Here is a 20,999-nt window from a genome sequence, read left to right as displayed (position 1 = left end):
TGTGACCTTGCGTGTCTAAATGTCGAGTATGCTATCCGTAAATGATCTAACATGTTATATATGTTATGTGCATTATCGTATGTTTGATTTTGAGTGGGGAATGGATGGGAAACCTAGATGGGCATAAACCGTTAAAACGATGCATGTTATGTGATAGATACGTGTAGGAACTTTGTGTTCTATTTGAAAGCCACTAAATGACTAACTGGTAAATTATATTAGGACGTGATTGACCAACCTTGACTGTTAGCTATATTGAGAATCTAACCGAGCAAACCAAGGTGAGTTCACACACTTTCTAAGGCATGGGATTCCCGGTGGTTTGGGAATGGGTTAAAGAATTAAAACGGAATCTACATATCTTACATAAGTAGGGTATGTACGGCCATCCTCCTCGGGTAGGATGCCAGTATTAATCCTGCGTATTCTCTTTGGGAGAACTACGTACGTTCGTCCTCCTTGGGTAGGACAACAACCTTAAAACTTACTAGACAAAACTCTATCATAAGTCCCTCATTTTATATCGACTTAATCGCCGAGGCCAATGGCGAGCGGGTCATTAGTTAATAGCGCTATTAGGTTTAACAAACCTCACACCGTGCCAGTCGGACGGGCGTGTACTAATGGACTATGGCAAACTGTCAGTGATGATAGACACTGATGTAGGGCACAACTTACTTGCGTAGTAGTCGATATGGTACAGTCTAGTGGTTCACATGGGGAAGCCCCCACTAATCATGAACAGGGTATGGGTAATAAAGAATGAACTGGTTAAACTTTCTTTCAACTACGGGGTAACCCCCACGGCAATTTCGCCAACGAAAGACAAACCACGTTTTCGGAAAACAACTTAAAACTAAACAACCAAACGTGAACTCACTCAACTTTGTTGTTGACTCGTTGTTACATGCCTTACAGGTCGATAAATGTTTGGAGCTTGCATATGGAGGTGGTCGTTGTGGGATGCGAACTGATATGTCCCGTATTTAATAAATAAACTTTATGAACTTGTTAAACCTACGTTTTGGACTTTAAACTTATGAACCATGGTCTATGAACTTATATTTTGGTATCACGTATTATGCTTCCGCTGTTTAAATTTAAAACTTGCTTAACTGGATTTTGGTCACCAATTGTATTGTGGTTGGTTTTATTTACTTAAATACATTGTTCAATATGATTGGTGGCTCGATCCTGGTCACGTCACGCCTCCAAGCGGTGGTACTCCGCAGGGTGGATTTTGGGGGTGTGACAGATTGGTATCAGAGCCATTGGTTATAGTGAACTTGGTTTTAAAATGGGAAAAGATTTTTGATAAAACCAGACTATAACCTGTACAGTGCTCAACGATCCACAACGACGGTTCGCTCCACGTGCAAGACTCGACACCATAAGTGGTATGATTTATGTTATATTGTCGGTTAGATAACTCACACTGTGCATTAGTTAACGTGATAACTTCTACTTGAACCTTGTGTGCTTACTCTCTACTGTCGTCCCACACTTACGCACTTTCACGACACTTTTCTCACTTACGTTGCTTCGTGATGAAGATCATGAGCGGACGCGGAGGACGTATCAACCTCACTCAAGCCCAGTTGACGGCTCTGATCAACGAACGAGTTGCTGAGGCACTCGCAGCTGTTCCTGCAGGAGGTATAACCTGCTACTCCGACCTATCTTAGAACGTTTAGATCTTACCTTCGCAAACCTACCCTCGTGCCTAACCTTGTCATTTATTCTCGCACCATAGGTCAACATGCTCAGCCTCCTGTGTGTACGTTCAAAACCTTCATGGATTGCCGACCAAACACTTTCAGCGGCACAGAAGGTGCTGTAGGCCTTCTTCACTGGTTCGAGAAGCTCGAGTCTGTTTTCGAGATGTGTGATTGCCCAGAAGATCGTAAGGTGAAGTATGCTACTGGAACACTCGAAGGCGCTGCGTTAACCTGGTGGAAAGCACAGGTCCAATTGCTTGGGTTGGCGGTTGCTAATGCCACCCCATGGAACGGCTTCAAAGAACTGATTAGAGAAGAGTATTGCAGTCGTGACGACATCCACAAGCTAGAGGTGGAATTTTTCAACCTGAAGATGACGGGGTCTGAGATTGAGGCGTATACTAAGAGGTCAAACGAACTGGCCATCCTGTGTCCTACTATGGTGGACCCTCCTTACAAACGCATTGAGCTGTACCTTAAGGGCTTGGTGCCGGAAATTCAAAGCCACGTAACCTCAGCTAACCTTGGCACTATACAGCAAATCGTCAAGTTGGCTCATCGTCTCACTGACCAGGCGGTTGAGCAGAACAAGCTGCCCAAACGTATTAGCGCCACTACTTCTGATGCTCCCAACGACAATAAGCGCAAGTGGGATGGAAATCTGGGCAAGGGTTCTACTTCAGCTCAATCTCAGCAGCGAAAGACAGATGAGTATAAGAGCCCCAGTCAGCAGTCATCTGGAAATCAAGGTCAGGGTGGGTACAAGGGAAATCACCCTAAGTGCAATCGATGTTATCTGCACCACAGCGGCCAGTGCAACAAGGGTCGTTGTCAGAGGTGTCACAAGCTGGGTCATGAAGCAAAGGATTGCAGGAGCCCACGTCCTGTGAATCAGAATCGCCAACAACAGTAACAAGCTCCGCAGAACCACCAACAGCAGCATCAGCAGGGCAATAAAGGATGCTTTCATTGTGGCGCTGAGGGCCACTTTAAGAGGAACTACCCCCAGCTGAACCAAAACCAGAACAATACCCAAAGAAACGGGAACCACAATGGAAACAACAACGGAGGCAACAATGGAGGTAACAATAATGGAAATGGCGCCCAAGGTCGTGTGTTCGTGATTGGTCAGGGAGAAGCAAGGAACGATCCCAACGTTGTGATGGGTAAGTTTCTTCTGGACGACTTCTTTGTTACTGTTTTGTTCGATTCGGGTGCCGATACTAGTTATGTGTCCGTAAAAGTTAGCCAAATGCTTAAGCGCACTCCAACACTTCTGAACACCAAACACACGGTAGAACTAGCTAACGGTAAAAGTCTAGAAGCCACACACGTAGTAAAAGGTTGTAACCTCGTCTTAGCTGGTCAGAGTTTCTCTATCGATCTTATTCCTATCACACTGGGTAGTTTCGACGTCGTTATTGGGATGGATTGGCTATCTCATCATCGAGCGGAGATTGTTTGTAAGGAGAAAATCGTCCGCATTTCTCGTTCTGGTGAAAAACCTCTAATGATTCGTGGCGACAAGAGTGGTGCTGTCGAAGGCATCATCTCTTTCCTTAAGGCCCAGAAGTGTTTGCGAAAGGGCCACACTGCCATTTTAGCACTCGTTACTGACACATCAACGGAAGAGAAGAGAATTGAAGACATTCCTATTGTACGCGACTTTCCCGAGGTATTTCCTGAGGAATTACCTGGTCTTCCGCCTCATCGACAAGTCGAGTTTCAAATCGAGCTAGCTCCTGGAGCAGCACCAATAGCTCGTGCGCCTTATCGACTTGCTCCATCAGAACTTGAAGAACTGTCTACGCAACTACAAGAACTTCTGGAGAAGGGTTTTATACGTCCCAGCTCTTCGCCATGGGGAGCTCCAGTCTTGTTCGTAAAGAAGAAAGACGGTACCTTTAGGATGTGTATTGACTACCGCGAACTCAACAAGGTGACCGTGAAGAATCGTTATCCTCTTCCACGCATCGATGACTTATTCGATCAATTGCAAGGGTCGAGTTTCTATTCTAAGATTGACCTAAGGTCAGGCTACCATCAGCTGAGAGTCCGAGAGGAGGACGTCTCCAAAACAGCATTCAGAACTCGTTACGGCCATTATGAGTTTCTGGTTATGCCTTTCGGATTGACGAATGCACCAGCGGTCTTCATGGATCTCATGAATCGAGTGTGCAAGCCTTGCCTAGATAAGTTCGTTACTGTGTTCATCGACGACATCCTAATCTATTCTAAGAGTCAGGAGGAACACGAGCAACACCTGAGACTTATTCTGGAACTACTTCGTAAAGAGCAGCTGTATGCCAAGTTTTCGAAATGTGACTTCTGGCTTCGCGAAGTCCATTTTCTGGGCCATGTGGTAAACAAGGATGGGATTCATGTTGATCCATCCAAGGTTGACTCGATCAAGAAGTGGCCTGCACCCCGCACACCAACAGAGATCCGTCAATTCTTAGGTCTGGCAGGATATTACAGAAGGTTTATCAAAGACTTCTCCAAGATTGCGCAACCTCTCACTTCACTGACTCAGAAGGGTGTCACCTATCGTTGGGGTGATGCACAGGAGTCCGCATTTCAGCACTTGAAGGATAGACTTTGTAGCGCGCCTATCCTCTCATTGCCTGAAGGCACAGACGATTTTGTGGTTTACTGCGATGCTTCCATCCAAGGACTTGGTTGTGTGTTGATGCAACGTGACAAGGTCATTGCCTACGCATCGCGCCAACTTAAGGTTCACGAAAGGAACTACACTACGCACGACTTGGAATTGGGAGCAGTTGTTTTCGCGCTTAAGATATGGAGACATTACCTGTACGGTACCAAGTGCACCATTTACACCGATCACAGGAGTCTCGAGCATATCTTCAAGCAAAAGGAGTTAAACATGCGTCAACGTCGATGGGTAGAGCTCTTGAATGATTACGAATGCGCTATCAAGTATCATCCGGGCAAGGCCAATGTTGTGGCTGACGCCCTCAGCCGGAAGGATACTATACCTAGGCGTGTACGTGCGTTACAGCTTACCATTCAATCTAACCTTCCCGCTCAGATTCGCGATGCTCAGGTTGAAGCATTGAAGGCAGAGAACATCAGAGCTGAGTCCCTAAGAGGATCGAGGCAACGACTAGAACAAAAAGAAAACGGCGCCTACTATGTTAACGGACGCATCTGGGTTCCGCTGTATGGAGACTTGCGCGAGCTTGTGATGGACGAAGCGCATAAGTCTCGTTACTCAGTACATCCTGGTTCGGACAAGATGTACCATGATCTTAAGACTACATACTGGTGGCCTGGTATGAAAGCCAGCATAGCAACCTACGTCGGTAAATGCTTGACTTGTGCCAGGGTCAAGGTCGAATACCAGAAACCATCAGGCCCACTCCAACAATCAGAGATACCTAAATGGAAATGGGAGCAAATTTCCATGGATTTCGTTACTGGCCTGCCCAGATCTCAACGCGGAAACGATACCATCTGGGTGATCGTAGATCGACTGACCAAGTCTGCACATTTTCTGCCTATCAAAGAAACGGATAAGTTTTCTACTCTAGCAGATATCTACTTAAAAGAAGTGGTATCAAGGCACGGAGTGCCAACCTCCATCATTTCTGATCGTGACGCGCGTTTCACCTCTGAACTGTGGCAAGCCATGCACAAGTCTTTTGGCTCACGTTTAGATATGAGCACCGCCTATCACCCACAGACGGATGGGCAATCTGAACGCACCATCCAAACCCTCGAAGACATGCTTAGGCATGCGTAATCGACTTCGGCAATGGCTGGGAAAAACACCTCCCGCTAGTGGAGTTTTCATATAACAACAGTTACCACACCAGCATCCAGGCCGCTCCGTTCGAGGCATTCTATGGACGCAAGTGCCGATCACCTCTTTGTTGGGCAGAAGTTGGTCACAGTCAAATCACTGGTCCAGAACTCGTAGTAGATACAACCGAGAAGATTGCTCAGATACGACAACGCATGGCGGCAGCCCGTGACCGTCAGAAGAGCTACGCCAATAAGCGAAGAAAGCCACTTGAGTTCCAGGTTGGGGATCGAGTGCTGCTCAAAGTCTCACCTTGGAAAGGTGTAGTTCGCTTTGGCAAACGAGGCAAACTCAACCCGCGTTATGTCGGACCGTTCGAGATCATTGAGAGAATTGGCAAAGTCGCTTACAGGCTGAACCTACCTGAAGAACTCAGCGGAGTTCACAATGGTTTCCATGTGTCAAATCTGAAGAAGTGTCTGTCAGATGAGACCCTCATAGTTCCTCTCAAAGAGCTCACAATCGACGACAAGCTGCAATTCGTTGAGGAACCCGTAGAGATTACGGATCAAGACGTTAAGATTCTCAAGCACACCAGAATACCTCTCGTCCGAGTTCGTTGGAATTCCCGTCGTGGCCCAGAGTATACCTGGGAACGAGAAGACCAAATGAAACTCAAGTATCCCCAGCTGTTTAAGAAAAATGCAACCACTACTGAGGCTAAAGCTACCGCAGAATTTCGGGACGAAATTCCAAATCAACGGGGGGATGATGTGACACCCCAGGAAAATCAGGAAAACAACGCAATTTAACTAGCTTCCTCAGTAACCGCGCACTAAATTTCGGGACGAAATTCTCTTAACAAGGGGAGAATGTGACAACCCTCAAAATCCCATGTATTCCGTACAAATTATTAATGATAATTAAAGTGTTTGACGACTGTGTGGAATTACTTAACTGCTTTCTGATATCTGTGTTATGCTTACACATATTTGTTAATATCCTAAGGAATATGCTAAGGAATATGCTAAGTAATATGCTAAGGAATATGCTAAGAAATATGCTAAGGAATATGCTAGGAATATGCTAGGAATATGCTAGGAATATGCTAGGAATATGCTAGGAATATGCTTGGAATATGCTAGGAATATGCTATACGGAAGATCTTATAAATACCACCATTCCACCAAAACTATCTTTCTCTCCTCTCCTCCCTAGCTCACGGCCGAACACCCCCTTGCCACTACATCCATTTTCGGCTCTTGATCTCCTCATTCCAAGCATACACAAGTCTTTCGGGTCACGCATAAGGAGTCTTGGAGCTAACGGAAGACGAAGGACCTCGTTATCTTGCTTTTATCCACCACTTTTACGCCTTTGATCTTCCCTAGCCTTGTGCTAGTTGTAAGTACTTCTAATCAACTTCTTGTTCATGTTTGATGTGGTTAATAAGAGATTAGTCGGTTAAAAATTATGAACATACAAGATCCAAATCTAAAAGTCTACTAAAATGATGAACAAGGTGGTTAATGAATGAATATTAATATAAAGCAGGTAGATCTTGTGTGATTATGATTATTGGTTGATGATCTGAAGTATTTCTGGATAATATTAATGTTTGATGTTGTTGAGAATACTAAACTTGTTAACGGTATCGATCGAGCACGATTTAGAAGGTTAAACACTAAAAATCAGAATCTGTCCAAGTTTTACAGCCAACTTCAGTTGGCTGTAAACAGGTCATAAACCTAACGAAAAATTGATATTTTGACTCTAAAATGTGATATTAGGAAATACGGTTCTAATGGCACCGGAATCGTAATTTTTGGACTCCGTTTACTATTTTTAAAGTATTAATTTGTAACAGCAACTTAAGCTGGATTTTGACAGCAATAAATGGGTGTCGTACTTTCAGTCATAACCTGAGTTTTGTGATGAATCGGACCATGAAATTTGTACAGTAGATGACCACCGATGCATGTGTAATTACCCCACTGGAATTTCGTAAATCGGACACTCGATGAATTTTTAATAAATTGTTCCGTGGACTGTGGTCAGAAATTCATAAATCTGAGTTCAGTCCGGAATATGATTTTTTATAAAATATTGGTAGTGAACCGGACCCCGATATTTTTACACAATAAAATATGGGACGTTTAAGACATCTTGTAAAAATTTGGGAATTTTTGGAATAATTTAACTATTTTATTAAGACGACCGAAAACTGCCGGTTTTGAATATTAATGCTGAATTGATATAAGTTGTGACCTTGCGTGTCTAAATGTCGAGTATGCTATCCGTAAATGATCTAACATGTTATATATGTTATGTGCATTATCGTATGTTTGATTTTGAGTGGGGAATGGATGGGAAACCTAGATGGGCATAAACCGTTAAAACGATGCATGTTATGTGATAGATACGTGTAGGAACTTTGTGTTCTATTTGAAAGCCACTAAATGACTAACTGGTAAATTATATTAGGACGTGATTGACCAACCTTGATTGTTAGCTATATTGAGAATCTTACCGAGCAAACCAAGGTGAGTTCACACACTTTCTAAGGCATGGGATTCCCGGTGGTTTGGGAATGGGTTAAAGAATTAAAACGGAATCTACATATCTTACATAAGTAGGGTATGTACGGCCATCCTCCTCGGGTAGGATGCCAGTATTAATCCTGCGTATTCTCTTTGGGAGAACTACGTACGTTCGTCCTCCTTGGGTAGGACAACAACCTTAAAACTTACTAGACAAAACTCTATCATAAGTCCCTCATTTTATATCGACTTAATCACCGAGGCCAATGGCGAGCGGGTCATTAGTTAATAGCGCTATTAGGTTTAACAAACCTCACACCGTGCCAGTCGGACGGGCGTGTACTAATGGACTATGGCAAACCGTCAGTGATGATAGACACTGATGTAGGGCACAACTTACTTGTGTAGTAGTCGATATGGTACAGTCTAGTGGTTCACATGGGGAAGCCCCCACTAATCATGAACAGGGTATGGGTAATAAAGAATGAACTGGTTAAACTTTCTTTCAACTACGGGGTAACCCCCACGGCAATTTCGCCAACGAAAGACAAACCACGTTTTCGGAAAACAACTTAAAACTAAACAACAAAACGTGAACTCACTCAACTTTGTTGTTGACTCATTGTTACATGCCTTACAGGTCGATAAATGTTTGGAGCTTGCATATGGAGGTGGTCGTTGTGGGATGCGAACTGATATGTCCCGTATTTAATAAATAAACTTTATGAACTTGTTAAACCTACGTTTTGGACTTTAAACTTATGAACCATGGTCTATGAACTTATATTTTGGTATCACGTATTATGCTTCCGCTGTTTAAATTTAAAACTTGGTTAACTGACTTTTGGTCACCAATTGTATTGTGGTTGGTTTTATTTACTTAAATACATTGTTCAATATGATTGGTGGCTCGATCCTGGTCACGTCACGCCTCCAAGCGGTGGTACTCCGCAGGGTGGATTTTGGGGGTGTGACACATACTATCCATGTTAGTGTGAAACGTTGTAAGTTCACAATTATAAATTCATTTGTTGGATTCGATACCCATCAAATTGGCGCCGTTGCCGGGGACTTGCGGCAAAAATTTAACTTTTTATGCCAAGATCCTTAAGAACTGGTAAACCACTCGATATTGATCCAGAAATCGAAAAAACTGCAAAGAGATTAAGGAAACAAGCAAATCTTCGAAAGAAGCTAGCAAATCCTTCAAGCTCTAACCAATCACCACCGGTTATTGACATTTGGGAAAACATTTCCTTGTCAAGCGATTCCGAAACCGAATCATCTTCTACCCCCAAAACACCTAACTCGTCTTCATCACATCCCACCCAAAACCCAATGGAGCTCGCAAACCAAGACAAACGAACCTTTCGACAATGGGAGACCCATGATGTAACCCAACAACCCCTTTGTATCAGTTTCCCTGATATGGAGAATTTTGATCTAAAATCAGGCCTTATCCATTTGTTACTAACTTTTCGAGGCCTAGAAAATGAAGATCCACACAAATTTCTCAAAGAACTCCACGTTGTTTGTTCTAGAATGAAACCACACAATGTCACAGAAGATCAAATCAAACTTAGGGCATTCCCCTTCGCTTTGCAAGTGTGACATATGTGCTTGTGTAATCATTGTATAACTCTGAACAATTCAAATATCAATAAAACAATGTGTTTTGATCCCAATATTTTTTTATTTATGATTGACATTTGCACGTTCTGATTTTTATTCAATTTTAAACTCTTGAACACTTTCTAGAAAGTTATACGCAAACTGATGCTCAAACGTAATCAGTTTAACGCGACATACACTCTGGAATAGTAATATAAGCTTAACATACCTTAAATAACCATTAAATAACTTAGAAATAAGTTTTGAAGGGTTTGGTATGGCAAAAACAAGTTTATTCGATCACATGGACTATTTGCGATAAACTGCAAAAGTCTGCCAATTCGCATAGCAACGTGCACTCCGGAACAAGATCATAAGATAAACATACCCTAAGTACCCTTTACATATCTTAGAAATAAGTTTTGAGGGGTTTGGTATGCGAAAATGCGCTTATTTGATCACAAGGACTAAAAGCATCAAAACTGCGAATGTTTGCATATACGTGCATATCTTGCGTTCTGACCATATCTGGACATCCAAAAATTTTTGTAATCACTAAAATACTATATTTTAGTGATAGGAATGTAAAAATACCATTCGTCGCTTAATTTGGATCGTTTTCGTGTCTGTTCGAGTTTCGTCGTAATTAACCGAAAAACGCGATCGTGTGACCAAACGAACTACATCCGTGATATTTCCAAGCATATTTCAAGCTCCCTATGCTTTAAGATCCTTGTAGAGCCTTGAAAATGGGTTAACGAGGGTTAAACGCATCGAAAAACAAGTTTGGAGCATGCACGGACCTGTTCTACCAAAATTTGAAACTTCTGACCTGAGTCCTCGCGGGGCGCGACAGCCTAAGGCCATATCTGTTGCGGGGCGCGATAGCCTTAGCTGGGCAGAAAGTTCATGTTTGGTTCCTAGCTGTTGCAACTCGTTTTAAATCATGGTTTTCTCAATCTTGTGGGCATTTTAAGTGTTCTCCAAGGCTTGCAAGCTGGTCCTAACACTTGTATGGACAAGATTATTCATTGGCCATTACACAAACACTTGTCATGATCTTAATCTTCAAGAACAACTATAAATAGCCCATCCATTTCATTCACAACATGCTCAATTCTTTTCTTTCCCTCTATGCTCTGAGTTTGGAGTTGGTACCACTTGTTGGAGGCCTCCCACCTGATTTCATCTTCTTCCTAGAACACTTGTAAGTGTTCTTCCTAGTCTTGTTTATTTATTTTAGCTATTTTAAGCTAAAAGTCACTTTCGGATTTGACCATTAATTGGTCACGACAAAGTTCGTTTGAACTTTGCAACGTGATCGTAATCACGATGGTTATAATCCCTAGTGATTATACCTGCTGATTACCACATTGACTTGTCGTAGTGACGAGTCAAAGTTTCGGTCAAAATGCATGTTTATGTGCATTTTAAAATGGAAATCAAAACACTTTGTTTTGATACCAAATCAGTTTCTAACTTAGCTAAAAATGTTTTAACATGTTTAACTCGTCACTACTAGTTTAGTGCTTATTTAGGGTTGTAAGTCAAGCGGTCTTAACAACCGCTTAGACTTTCGAACCCGACCCGTTGGGTCGATCATTAGCATCCGACCAAACATATTTTGTGACCATTTTTGTACAGGGAATAACCTACTGGGGTTATACCTTATGGTCACCTTGTTTGGTTAGTAATTCATTAAGTCGTTTATATGCCCATTAAAAATGACCAAAATGCCCTTTTTGAGCATAAATTCATTTTTAACATATTTAATCAAACTGTTGACATCTAAACTGATTTAATAACATTTTTAAACATGTTTGGTCATGTAAGACTTAACATACGACATAAATAACCATCCGACCTTATATTTACGCAAACGACACGTTAAAGTAGCTTAAACTACCTTAACAATTCGAAACGGGTCAAAAGTACTTAGGGTAACCTTCTAATCAAAATTTTAGGTCTAATAAATCATGCCATATGAGTTCCAATACTCATTTGATAATTAGAACTTCATTCTATCCTATCCTCCGATATAGGATCCGATTATTAACATAGTTACCTATACTAGGTGTCATTTGATTCCGTGATCCTTTGAGCTTTATTTGGTCTTAATTCCAAGACTATTAAGCAATCTCAAATGAGTACATAGTCCCCTCTTTTACCGCTTTCAAATATTTTGGGGTGATACACATGTGCCTACTTGTTACTTTCATGTTTTCATGTTTTTCATGACATATGCTTGCTATATTCAACTAGTACACATATAGTACATGATTTTAATTATGTTTTGCTATGTATGTTGACTGAGCATGCTAGCACATTGATTTCATAGACACTTTTGCTGCATATGTTTACTTAGCATATGGGCATATGTTTACTTAGCATATGCTAGCACATTGATTTCATGGACATTTCTACTTTGTATGTTTACTAAGCATACTTAGTACATGGTTTTACAAGACATGCTTACATTGGTTATGACATTTGGTATGTTTAACAGGACAAAAATACATTCAATAACATTGATCACGCCGCTCGGTAGTATGTAATGCTACCATAGGACTTGACAAATCCCGTTCCCAGCTTCCTAGGTTTGTTTGGAAGTAGGGAATGACAGAATCCGAATACAGTTTTGATAAACCTTTGACTTGTTAAGGGTATATCCGACAGTCTCAAGGCTTGAATGTATGCGATAAACACAACCACATAAATGTTCGTAACGATAAAGCATTGGTTTTGCAAACTATAACTTTTGATTTGAACTTTGGTTTATTCAAAGACATTGTTTTGTACATGACATTTGGTTACACGTAACATTTGATTATACATGACATTATACATATGGTTTGAGTAAATACTTTTTATTCACTATACAAGACATTGGTTGTTATTTAACATTTGATTATACATGACATTATACATATGGTTTGAGTAAATACTTTTTATTCACCATACAAGACATTTGATTATACAAGACATGGTTTATACTTGACATTTTGACATTATACATTGTTTATACACGATATTTGACATTGGTTTGACAAGACATTTTTGGTGATTATTTGGTAAGTGATTTAAATAACGAGGCGTGGGTAATATGATAAAATCATGGTGGATACGCCGCTGGTACTTCGTATATATAAATGCTTTTATGATATTACATATCGTAGCGTTATCTAAACCACTTCGACAAAGACAAAGACAAAGACAAAGACATGAAACATTTTATACAAAGACATGAAACATTTTATACAAAGACATGACAAGACATTATTTTACAAATGACATATTTGATACAAATTCATTTTTACTTGGTTAATTATTTAACCATTCATCATTCTTTTATATCATCTGATTTTCATATCGATTTTCACATGATTTTATAAAAGAAAACATTTTACAAGGTTCATCACTACTTTTCGTTAAACACTTCTTTTAACTTACAAGTCATGAATCCTTCATCAACAAAACCTATGTATCTCACAGGCATTTTTATGTTGACGTACCTATTTTCACATGTGTTTTCAGGAGCCAATGTTTGAGGTTGATCATGCTACACTTAGGCGGACTCGGGCCTTAGTGACTTACAATGAAGCAAGACAATTTAATTTACGTTATGTTTTCAGTTTAATTTCAAGACAATGTAAACACTAATTCTAAATAAAACCAATCTTTAAGTACGATGTGTTGTGAAACAATGATTCTGTTACAGCACTCCCCGACGTTTCCACCGCGGTTTGTTGTTTTACGCGATCGAGGTGTGACAGAAGAGTTGGTATCAGAGCTCATGGTTATAGGGAAGTAGGTTATTGGTAATGCTTTGACCTAGACTATAACCTTTCGATGACCCTAACACAAGTTATCTTGTGTTTAGATCTTAAAACAATAAACATCATCTATCCTTATGTGATTACCAAAACAAGAACACAAAGTTCCAAAACAATTTTGAAAATCAATCATCCATTCTTGGATGATTCTTTTTGGCTTAATGTCTTCCAAATTTTCAAAATCTCATCAAAGTTTCGGTCTAAATAATGTGAACACGTGCAATCTGGAAGGGTGGGTGCTTGTACCTCGAGTTTTCTGTCTAGGCTAGAGTGTTTGTACAAATCCGCCGTATCGGACCAGTCACTCTTACCTGGGAACTCTTGGGGTGAGTGTCTACTTATAGGCTAAAGCATCTCTTCACGATACATTATTATGACTCATTTACTTTGATTAGTCACTGTGCGTCGTTTGTTTGTTTTGAGGTAACGAACAAATGACCACCATCCTTAAATTTTGTCGATATTTATGACATCTCATTTTTCAACATATCATCTCACTCGTTTTCTCTCAAGTTTCCTCTTTTAGAATGCCTCCTCGACGCAACGTACAACAACCTGATGCCGAACTGGCAACTATCATAGCCCAGCAGATGACTGATGTACTACCAAATCTCATTACTCAAATTAACCAAGCCAACAACAATAACAATAATGCACCTGCTCTGTGCAACTTTAAACAGATTAATTCGGCTAAACCGCTCAAGTTTAGTGGTTCTAAAGGAGCAACTGGGCTCCTACAGTGGTTTGAGAGTCTTGAGAGTACATTTTGCCATGTTCAGTGTCCAAACAATCATAAAGTCGAGTTTGCTTCAAGTGTATTTCAAAGGAGGGCTCTCACGTGGTGGAATGGGGTAATGAGAGATCGAGGTGCTGATGTTGCTTTGGGTCAGACATGGGAGGAACTTAGGGCTCTAATGATGAAAGAGTTCTGCCCTCATCATGAGCAGATAGCACTAGAAAATGAGTTCCATGACCTTAAGCAAGACAGTGGTGAACACCGAGCTTACACTGATAGATATGAGGAGTTAAGCTTGCTCTGCCCAACGATGGTCACGCCTTTGGACAAGGCGATTGAGAAATACATTGACGGTTTGCCAGATCTTGTTTAGGATATCGTCACTGGAAGCAACCCTACTACCGTCCAACAGGCCGTCGAGCTCACTGCTACCTTGACTGACTCTCAAGTCAAGAAAGGTAAACTCCACAGAAAGGGTGACAAGAAACCGTCTGACAAGAATGAGAAACAGTAGTGCAAGAAAGCTGAGTCTTTAGAGAAGTTGAGGAAGCCTAAGGCTTCTAAGAACTTCACCGTTGTGGCACAACCTAATCAGGTAGCTCCTAATCAGCCTGCACAACCACCAGCCAAAAGGCAATACGCTGGCAATGCACCATTGTGCAACAAATATAACAGCCACCATCAACCACATGTACAGTGCCGCATATGCACTAACTGTGGGAAATCGGGTCATCTTGCCAATACTTGTCGATTTGCTCCTACCCAGAATCAGGCTACACAAAACCCTGCTCAGCAGCCTGCACGACCTCATTACCTGCCTGGTTCTTGCTATAATTGTGGGGATCTGACCCACTACAGGAACCAATGCCCGAAATTGGCAAATGCAAACCAGGCCCAAGCTCGTGGGCGAGTCTTTAACATGAATGCAAACGAGGCACGTGCAGACAATGAGGTGGTGAATGGTACGTTCTTCGTTAACAACCAACCTGCTTCTGTTCTTTTCGATTCAGGTGCCGATAAAAGTTTTGTATCCTTAGCTTTTGAGCCTTTGCTTTCCATGACTAGAACAAAACCAGGAAAGCCCTTAACAGTAGAAGTAGTTAGTGGCGAACCCATTGTACTTGATTCTGTCCTTCGAAATTGCCAGTTGAACCTTAATAACCATCTTTTTCCTATTAACCTCACGCCAATGCAACATGGAAGCTTCGATGTTATAGTAGGAATGGATTGGTTAGCCAAATACCACGCAGAGGTGGTCTGTTTTGAAAAGATTGTCCGTATACCGCTTTCGACTGGTGAGATCCTAGAGGTTCATGGTGAGAAACCTGCTAGTAGTCTTAAACTCATGACATGCACCCAAGCCCAAAAATACCTACGAAAGAAATATGTGGGCTTCTTGGCACATGTCATAGAGGAGAAAGGCAAAGGTAAGACTATTCAAGATATCCCTGTTGTTCGGGATTATCCTGAGGTATTTCCTGAAGAATTACCTGGTTTACCCCCAGTACGACAAGTCGAGTTTCATATTGATCTTGTACCTGATGCTAATCCGATTGCTAAATCTCACCGCCTTGCACTGTCTGAGATGCAAGAATTGTCTAAACAACTTCAGGAACTTTCTAACAAAGGATTTATCCGTCCGAGTTTTTCAACTTGGGGCGCTCCCATTCTATTTGTGAAAAAGAAAGATGGATCTTTCCGAATGTGTATCGATTACCGTGAGCTCAACAAGCACATCATTAAGAATCGATATCCCCTTCCTCGCATTGATGATCTCTTTGATCAGTTACAGGGTGCTACTTATTTTTCAAAGATTGATCTACGTTATGGGTATCATCAGCTTCGTGTACTCGAATAAGATATTCCCAAGACAGCTTTTCGCACAAGATATGGTCATTATGAGTTTACTGTTATGCCCTTTGGTTTAATGAATGCTCCTGCTATTTTCATGGACTTGATGAATAGGGTTTGTAAGCCTTATTTGGACAAGTTCATCATTGTTTTCATTGATGACATTTTGATCTATTCAAAGACACGAGCTGATCATGAACAACATCTCCGTCTTACAGTGGAACTCCTAAAGAAAGAACAGCTTTTCGCCAAGTTCTCCAAATGCGAATTTTGGCTTAAGGAAGTTCAATTTTTGGGACACATTGTTAACGAACAAGGTATACATGTAGATCCCACCAAAATCAGTGTGATTAAGGATTGGGATACACCTACTACTCCTACTGAGGTTCGTTCATTTCTTGGTCTCGCGGGTTATTACCGCTGTTTTATTGCAAACTTCTCCAAGATTGTGGTTCTTCTCACAGTTTTAACTCAAAAGAATAAACCTTTTCAGTGGGGACCCAAACAGGAAGAAGCTTTTCAGACCCTGAAACAGAAACTATGTGATGCACCTATCTTATCTTTACTTGAGGGCAACAACGATTTTGTCGTATATTATGATGCATCCAACTTAGGCCTTGGTTGTGTTCTGATGCAAAGAAACAAATTCATAGCCTATGCATCAAGACAACTGAAGGTACACGAGAAAAACTACACAACTCATGATCTTGAGTTAGGCGTAGTAGTTTTTGCTCTTAAAATCTGAAGATACTACCTGTATAGTACAAAATGTGTAGTCTTCACTGACCACAAAAGTCTCCAGCACATTTTCAATCAGAAAGAAATAAACATGAGGCAATGACGTTGGGTTGAACTTCTAAACGACTACGATTGCGAAATTCGCTACCATCCTGGTAAGGCGAATGTCGTGGCTGATGCATTGAGTCGTAAGGAACGTGTCAAGCTTCACTGTGTTCAGGTTTGATCTGATATTCAAACCCGCATATCTCCAGCTCAATGTACTTGTGTTTCGCAAGACTTGATGGGTAAGGAATTACCATATCATCTTGAGCCCCATCTTGAACTGAAAAACAATGGGTTATATTATTTCATGGACCGTTTGTAGGTCCCAAGTCAAGACAATCTCCGCACCTTGTTAATGGATGAAGCTCACAGGTCTCGTTATTCAATCCATCCTGGTGTAGATAAAATGTATAAGGATCTTCGAACCCAGTATTGGTGGTCGGGTATGAAGAAAGACATTGCCTTATACGTATCCAAATGCCTTATTTGTCTCAAGGATAAAGCAGAACATCAACATCCCTCTGGATTATTGGAGCAACCAGATATACCTGTTTGGAAATGGGAAAACATTGCTATGGATCTCATTACCAAACTGCTACGAACTAATAGAAGTCATGACCCCATTTGGGTAGTCGTTGATCGTCTGACAAAGTCAGCACATTTCTTGCCGATCGGTGAGGATCTATCTGCTGACAAACTTGCCAAGATATACGTAGATGAGATTGTATCTCGACATGGTGTTCCTTTGAACATCATATCTGACAGAGATGCTCGATTCTCGTCTCACTTTTGGAGAACCATGCAATCTGCCATGGGAACCCAACTTAATTTGAGCACAGTGTATCATCCTCAAACGGATGGTCAATCTGAAAGAACAATCAAGACACTGGAGGATATGCTTAATGCTTGTGTGATCAATTTTGGTGGGAGTTGGGATTCGCATCTACCGTTGATCGAATTCTCCTACAACAATAGTTATCAGCATCAACATGGCTCCTTTCGAGGCTTTATACGGTCGAAAATGTTGTTCACCGGTCTACTGGAATGAGATAGGTGAAGCTCAGCTTACTGGACCTGAACTCATTCTAGAGACTACAGATAAGGTCAAGAAAATTAGCGATAACCGTCAGACAGCTAGAAGCTGTCAAAAGAGTTACGCGGATAGACGACGCAAGCCCTTGAAATTTCAAGTCGGTGATCACGTCCTACTCAAGGTATCCCCTTGGAAAGGTGTGATTAGATTTGGAAAGAAAGGAAAACTTGCACCATGATATGTTGGACCATTCAAGATCGTTGAAAGAATCGGAAAACTGGCCTACAGACTTGAGCTACCTCCTGAACTTGGAAATGTTCATCCAACCTTCCACGTGTCCAACCTTAAAAAGTGTTTAGCTAATGAAAACCTCCACATACCACTTGATGAAATTCGTGTTGATGACACGATGCACTTTGTCGAGAAGCCTGTGGAAATACTGGACTATGAAGTCAGAAAGCTAAAATGCAAGCGCATACCAATTGTTAAAGTTCGTTGGGAATCTAAACGTGGCCCAGAATTTACTTGGGAACTTTAAGATCAAATGAAGGCGAAATATCCACATCTATTCTCACAAGTTTCCTTTCAGGATGAAATTTCCTAAACTAAGGGAGAGTGTGACATTTGTGCTTGTGTAATCGTTGTATACCTATGAACAATTCAAATATCAATAAAACAATGTGTTTTGATCCCAATATTTGTTTATTTATGTTTGACATATGCACGTTTTGATTTTTGTTCAATTTTAAACTCTTAAACACTTTTTGGAAAGTTATATGCAAACTGATGCGTAAACGTAATCAGTTAAACGCGACATACACTTCAGAATAGTAACATAAGCTTAACATACCTTAAATAACTTTTACATAACTTAGAAATAAGTTTTGAAGGGTTTGGTATGGCAAAAACAAGTTTATTCGATCACAAGGACTATTTGCGACAAACTACAAAAGTCTGCCGATTCGCATAGCAACGTACACTCCGGAACAAGATGATAAGCTAAACATACCCTAAATACCCTTTAAATAGCTTAGAATAAGTTTTGAGGTGTTCGGTATGCGAAAATGTGCTTATTTGATCACAGGGACTAAAAGCGTCAAAACTGCGAAAGTTTGCATATACGTGCATATCTTGCGTTCTGACCATATCCGGACATCCAAAAATTTTTATGATCACTAAAATATTATATTTTAGTGATAGGAATGCAAAAATACCATTCGTCGCTTAATTTGGATCGTTTTCGCGTCTGTTCGAGTTTCGTCGTAATTAACCGAAAAACGCGATCGTGCGACCAAACGAACCAACATCCGTGATATTTCCAAGCATATTTCAGGTCCCCTATGCTTTAACATCCTTTTAGAGCCTTGAAAATGGGTTAGCGGGGGTTAAACGCATCGAAAAACAAGTTTGGAGCATGCAGAGACTTGTTATGACAAAATTTGAAACTTATCACCTGAGTCCTCGTGGGGCGCGACAGCCTAAGGCCATATCCGTCGCGGTGCGTGACAGCCTTAGCAGGGCAGAAATTTCTTGTCTGGTTCCCAGTTGTTGCAACTCATTTTCAATCATGGGTTTCTCAATCTTATGGGCATTTTAAGTGTTCTCCAAGGCTTGCAAGTTGGTCCCAACACTTGTATGGACAAGATTATTCCTTGGGCATTACACAAACACTTATCAAGATCTTAGTCTTCAAGAACAACTATAAATAGCCCATCCATTTCATTCATAACTTGCTCAATTCTTTTCTTTCCCTCTATGCTCTGAGTTTGGAGTTGCTACCACTTGTTGGAGGCCTCCCACCTGAATTCATCTTCTTCCTAGAACACTTATAAGTGTTCTTCCTAGTCTTGTTTATTTATTTTAGCTATTTTAAGCTAAAAGTCGAACAGTGTTTGACTTTCGGCTTTGACCATTAATTGGTCACGACAATGTTCATTTGAACTTTGTAACGCGATCGTAATCACGATGGTTATAATCCCTAGCGATTATACCTACTGATTACCACGTTGACTAGTCGTAGTGACGAGTCAAAGTTTCGGTCAAAATGCACGTTTATGTGCATTTTATGACGGAACTATTTTCGGGTATCAAAACACTTTGTTTTGATACCAAATTAGTTTTCTAACTTAGTTAAACATGTATTAACATGTTTAACTTGTCACTACTAGTTTAATGCTTATTTAGCATCGTAAGTGAAGCGGTCTTAACAACCGCTTTGATATCAAATCAGTTTTCTAACTTAGTTAAACATGTATTAACATGTTTAACTTGTCACTACTAGTTTAATGCTTATTTAGCGTCGTAAGTCAAGCGGTCTTAACAACCGCTTAGACTTTCAAACCCGACCCGTTGGGTTGATCATTAGGATCTGACCAAACATATTTTGTGACCACAGTTGTATAGAGAATAACTTACTGAGGTTATACCTTATGGTCACCTTGTTTGGTTAGTTATTCGTTAAGTCGTTTATATGCCCATTAAAAATGACCAAAATACCCTTTTTGAGCATAAGTTCATTTTTAACATATGTAATCAAACTTTTGACATCTAAACTGATTTAACAATATTTTTAAACATGTTTGGGCATGTAAGACTTAACATATGACATAAATAACCATCCGACCTTAAATTTACGCAAACGACACGTTAAAGTAGCTTAAACTACCTTAACGAGTCGAAACGGGTCAAAAGCACTTAGGGTAACCTTCTAATTAGAATGTTAGGTCTAATAAATCATGCCATACGAGTTCCAATACTCATTTCATTTATAGAACTTCATTCTATCCTATCTTCCGGTTTAGGATCCGATTATTAACATACTTACCTATACGAGGTACCGTTTTGATTCCGTGATCCTTCGAGCTTTATTTGGTCTTAATTCCAAGACCATTAAGCAATCTCAAGTGAGTACATAGTCCCCTCTTTTACCGCTTTCAAATATTTTGGGGTGATACACATGTGCCTACTTGTTACTTTCATGTTTTTCATGACATATGGTTGCTTTGTTCAACTAGTACACATATAGTACATGATTTCAATTATGTTTTGCTATGTATGTTGAATGAGCATGCTAGTACATTGATTTCATAGACACTTTTACTGCATATGTTTACTCAGCATATGGGCAC

Source organism: Helianthus annuus, chromosome 13, assembly GCF_002127325.2.
Source record: "Helianthus annuus cultivar XRQ/B chromosome 13, HanXRQr2.0-SUNRISE, whole genome shotgun sequence".
NCBI classification, from domain to species: Eukaryota; Viridiplantae; Streptophyta; class Magnoliopsida; order Asterales; family Asteraceae; genus Helianthus; species Helianthus annuus.
Note: the sequence above shows the minus strand (reverse complement) of the source record.